Source organism: Nicotiana sylvestris, chromosome 6 (assembly GCF_000393655.2).
Source record: "Nicotiana sylvestris chromosome 6, ASM39365v2, whole genome shotgun sequence".
In the NCBI taxonomy this organism is placed as follows: Eukaryota; Viridiplantae; Streptophyta; class Magnoliopsida; order Solanales; family Solanaceae; genus Nicotiana; species Nicotiana sylvestris.
The window spans coordinates 73,888,466-73,894,465 of record NC_091062.1 but is presented as its reverse complement, the minus strand read 5'-3'; positions in this window follow the sequence as shown (position 1 = coordinate 73,894,465).

Here is a 6,000-nt window from a genome sequence, read left to right as displayed (position 1 = left end):
AGTATAATTTGAAGTTGAATTATGCAAAATGTGCTTTTGGAGTTCCCGCTGGAAAGTTGTTGGGTTTCATCATCAGTCCTTGCGTTATTGAGTTAGACCCGTCAAAGATCAAAGCTATTCAGGACCTACCACCACCAAAGAGCAAGAAGGATGTGATATGTTTTTTGGGTTGCCTCAATTATATCAGCCGTTTTATAGTGAAATTAACGGTAATGTGGGAGCCAATCTTCAAATTGCTAAGGAAAGCTGCCGCGACGAGTTGGACTGAAGAGTGTCAAAAGGCTTTTCATAATATCAAGGAGTACCTGTCCAAGACGACCGTGTTGGTTCCACTGGAGCCCGGAAGACCTTTATTGTTGTATATCTGTGTTGGATGGAGCCTTTGGTTGCGTCTTGGGAAAACATGATGAACCGGAAGGAATGAGCAAGCAATAAACTATCTGAGTAAGAAGTTCAAACCTTACGAAGCATGGTACTCTCAGTTAGAACGTACTTGTTGTACTTTAACATTGATAGCCCAAAAATTGTGGCATTACTTCGGTGCATACACCACATATAAAGGATGGATCCACTGAGTTACATCTTTCAGAAACCCATGCCGATAGGTAAGCTCGCAAAGTGGTAGATATTACTAAATGAGTTAGATATCATACCAAGAAGGAGATCAAGGGGCAAACATTGGTTGATCGCCTGGCAGAAAACCCCATAGACGAAGAATACGAACCATTGAAGACGTAATTTCCAAATGAAGAAGTATCGTTTATAGGGGAAGATATCGTTGAAGCATACGATGGATGGAGGATGTTATTTGATGGAGCCGCAAACTTCAAAGGAGCGGGCATTTGAGTTGTCCTGGCATCAGAAACTAGTCAACATTATCTGGTATCCACCAAGCTCAGGTTCCCATATACCAATAATATGGCAGAATACAAAGCTTGTATTCTAGGACTCAGGCTAGCCATCAACATGAATATCTAAGAATTGCTGGTAATTGGAGATTCAGATCTTCTAGTACATCAAGTACTCGGAGAATGGGACACCGAGAATGCTAAGATAATGCCATATTTGTAGTATGTAAATGACTTAATTAAGAGATTCACGAAGATAGAATTCAAACATGTTCCAAGAGTTCAGAAAGAGTTTACTGATGCACTAGCTACCTTGTTTTCCATGTTACAACATCAAAACAAGAATTTTATTGATCCTATTCTAATAGAGATTCGTAGGAAGGCAACTTATTGTGCTCATGTTGAAGAAGAGCTAGATGGAAATCTATGGTTTCACGATATTAAGGAGTGTTTGGAGAAAGGAGAATACCAAGAAAATGCTACACACACTTAGAAGAGTAAGCTTCAAACATTGGCCAAACATTTCTTTCAAAGCGGAGGAATTTTGTATATAAGAATTCCTAACTTGGAGATGATGCGATGTGTCGATGTCAAGGAGGCATCTAGGTTGCTCGAAGAGATACATGCTTGAACTTGCGGGCCTCACATGAATGAGTTCGTTATAGCCAAGAAGATGTTAAGGGCAGGGTATTTCTGAATGACTATGGAGACAGACTGCATCAAATATGTGCAAACGTGCCACCAATGCCAGGTACATGCTGATATGATACGGATGCCACCCAACGAACCTAATACAATGAGTTCACCCTGGCCTTTCTCTACCTAGGGCATGGATGTCATCGGACCCATTGAACCCGCTGCTTTCAACACACACAGATTCATTTTGGTGGCCTTAGATTACTTTACAAAGTGGGTCGAAGTCGCTTCCTATAAAGTTGTGACTAAGAAGGTTGTAGAAAACTACATCTGAGATCATATTATTTGCCCATTCGGAGTACTTGAGTCAATCATTACTGATAATACTGACTATCTCAATAGTGATCCGATAAAATCCATGTGTGAAACATTCAAAATCAAGCACCGAAACTCTATAACATATAGGCCGCAAATGAATGGAGATATGGAAGTCGCAAACAAGAACATCAAGAAGATATTAAGGAAGATGGTGGATAACTACAAGCAATTGCATGAGAAGCTACCATTTTCTTTGCTCTGATACCGCACCACGATCCGCACATAAACTGGGGTGACCCCCTATCTACTAGTTTATGGTATCGAAGATGTTATACCTGTCGAGGTGGAGATTCCTTCCCTATGCATCATACAGGAAGCCGAGCTTAGTAATGCGGAATGGATACAGAGCTAGCATGAGCAACTAGCTCTCATTGATGGTAAGAGGATGAAAGTGGTGTGTCACGGTCAACTCTACCAGAATAAAATGTCAAGGGCTTTCAACGAGAATGCTAGATCAAGGCAATTCATCTCGGGGCAATTGGTGTTGAAGCGGATCTTCCCGCACCAGGGCGAGGCCAAAAGAAAATTCTAACTTAACTAGGAAGGCCCTTACATGGTTCACCATGTACTGATAGGAGGAGAACACATACTTGCAGAGATAGATGGAGAAATATGGCCAAAACATATCAATCTAGACGTTGTCAAGGGATATTACATTTGAGATTACATTTGCACTTTCTTTTGATATAATATGAACTCCGCTTGACCTAATTCCCGTTTAAGAGGGGATACGTTGGCAGCTCTATGGGTTCGGTCAATTCATAATAAAATCTTCATTCCCCTCTACGTTCAGGAACCTGAGCAAGATTTTGAGTTTTTGTTAGTCTCATTACGTTAAGGATCACCAAGGAATGTATCGCCAGAAGTATACATTAAAGTGGTGCAAAATTTTGAGGGGGTCCTCAAAATTCCGTGTTAAGAAGGTCACAATGTCTCAAAGCATGTCACAATCTACCGTTCGACCAAACTATTTACATTTGCTCATTATTTTTAAAGCAATTGCATTACTTACATATGATTTAACATAAATGCATATTTTCGCAAAACCGCATTTTCTGTAGCAGCCAGATGTTACCCAGGGTGACTTGAACAAGGTGTCAAGATATGAGCAAAATGAGGAATCGAGAGCAGGAACCGACCTTTCCCCTTAAAACTCATGATTTATTTTGGATGCAGGGATTATGGACATAACAAGCACGTCCGCAAGTTTATACATACAATAAGATCATTATCTTCACACCGGCGGAAGTCGCCAAGCACAAATGCGTCAAGCTAAGGACCACTTTTCTCTATCATATTTAATCGTTGCTTTTCCTGCATAGGGCTAAACACTGCCCTCATTACACTGCATAGGTCTAAGCACTACCCTCATCACTACATAGGGCCAAACATTGCCCTATTACTACATAAGGCTAAACGCTGCCTTCCTTTACATGAAACTAAAAATTGTCTCCACTAAACTAAATGAGGCTAAGCAATGCTTCCACTACTGCATAGTGATAAACACTGCCTTTCCCTTCATGAAACTAAACATTGTCTCCATTATATTGTATGAGGCTAAGCACTACCTCCATTACTGCATAAGTCTAAATGATACCTTTCTCTGCATTAGCTAAACATTGTCTCCATTACATTGCATGAGGCTAAGCACTGCCTCCATTACTGCATAAGGCTAAACACTGCCTTCTATTATTGCATAAGGCTAAGCACTACCTTCCTTTGCATGAGACTAAGTACTGTCTCCATTATTTCATAAGGCTCAGCACTACCTTTCTCTGCATAGGGATAAGAACTGCCCTCATCACTATATAGGGCTAAGCACTGCCCTCATTATTTCATAAGTCTAAACACTGACTTTCCCCCACAAGGCTAAACACTACCCTCATCTCATACAAGGCTAAGCGCTGCCTTGTATCGTTCTCGCATATGGCTAAAACATCACTTGTTCCACCAAGCATTCAATATCAATGCATCCATGTATTTCATGGGCTTAAATATTGCCATGTTGTCTGAAGGCGTCATAGTCTGAAGGCATAATCCTCATAGCCTGAAGACACCATGCCATGGCCTGAGGATATCTCAAAACTGCATATCTTTGTTCAAAGGCATCATCGTCCGGAGGCACTATCCTAATGGCCCGATAACACTATTACATGGACTACAAATCACCTATCATGCGCTTTATAGCCCAGGACGTCATGATTTAGGACATCATCCTCATCGTCCGAAGACAACTCTCATGTTCGAAGGGAATCTGCATCATTTTTAAATTTTCATAATATATTCGTGTGCATTGTGTTTTATGTATTGCAGGTAACTCGGTAAGTAATCTTCCTACAAACAAGAGCAATTCTTTATTTTATTTCCGTTCATAGCTTTCACATCCCTTGATTACGTAAAATGTAACCGACAACCAGCAATGACTGTTTCCACCCCTTAACTGTCCAAACATTTATCCCGAATATCTGTAACGTTCAATTCGCATTCATAGCTCTACCTAAAATTATAAGTTAATCATGACACTATCCTATCCAAAAGTTCTTTCCTCGAAACGTATGACCATCCTTATGACAACTCCAACGATTTCGTTCATCGTTGGATCCAAAACTACACATGGCCTGATTTTCGTAACACCAAGGATATGTAGGCAACTGAGGAACCAGGTTTCAGCTCCCCATTTTTTCAAAAACAACACATCCTTACTCGTTCAGACAAAATTGGTCATCATTTTCTTTACCCGACAATTGTTTCATCATTCTCGGGTAAAAAGGATAGTTGTTGATACCAATTTTGCCCTCATATTTTATAAAGTATTATACATACTTCCAAAATATATTTTTGCATTATTACCCAATTTGCATGTGTCATATAAGTATTTTTTAAATAATTTTCTATATTTTTTAAACCTTTAAATTTAATTTTTTTGCATTTAATTTGATCAAATATTTATTAATTATCCCTCTAAACTATTTATAAGGTGATTTAATAATCTAAATTTCTTATTTTATACCCACATGTATTTTATAATATTTCATATCATTTTTACATAATTATATTTATATTTTTCTCTATTTTATCTACACTAGTTACAATAATAGTCTCTTTTCTATAAATAATTGCATTTATTATAATATTATGCTAAAATATCATTTTATTTTTTAATAATGATAAGTTATTATTTTCAAGAATGTTACTACATAAATAATATTCTTTACAATTTATTAGACATTTTATAAATACTATTTTTATTAATTTTGGTTATTTTAAAAGCTGACCCAAAATAGGTCAATATTCGGACCAATTTAATGGCCCAAATGCCCAGAATCCCTTGCCTAATCCTTTAGCCCAAACGAAATAACCCCTTTAGTTCAACCCGGTCGCGACCCGCCAAATGACCCACCCCGCTCATCTTTTAATCTTGGCCATTGATCTCTCAAGATTAACGACCCTCGACTATCCTACCCCTTTTAATTACCCAAAACCCCTGAACCCTGCCCGTTCTCTCTAAGAACGTCGCCCCTAAATCCTCTCACCCTCTCTCCTTATCTTTGAGAGAAACCCTAGCAGCTTCCATCAAATCCCAACCCTAATCCAATATTATATGAAAAATCTTCCATGTTTCCTTTCCTTTTTTGCACACATAGAGTTTCTTACCATCTCCTCGACGCCACAGTATTTGGTACTCAGTTATTTATGGAAGTTAAATTAGTGGGTGCTCGATTCGACTCCGATTCTGTGATATCTTCATGGTCTTGACTTGATACATTCACTACCAGGCTATATGGGTCCGATTTAATGAGATCTTTGACTATTTTTGTTCTTCGTTTTGAATTAGGATTTGCTCGATTCTTCTCCTAAATTGATTCTAAGTCGATTTTGCATGCTTTTATTTTCATATTTGTGTTTGATTTACTGTATTTCCTTGTTTGTTCGTCCTAATTTGTCACTATACAAACCCCCTTCCCCGTTCCCCTAATGGACCTTAATTATTGCAATTACTCTCTCACTCTCACTCATTCTACTATTATAAACTTGAGAACTTGGCGGGCTGAAAGTCAAGGCCACCAGAATTCGATTGTTGCTCTTTTCTTAGTGCGAGCACTACCCGGGATGCACTTAAAACCCTTCGAAACTCTAG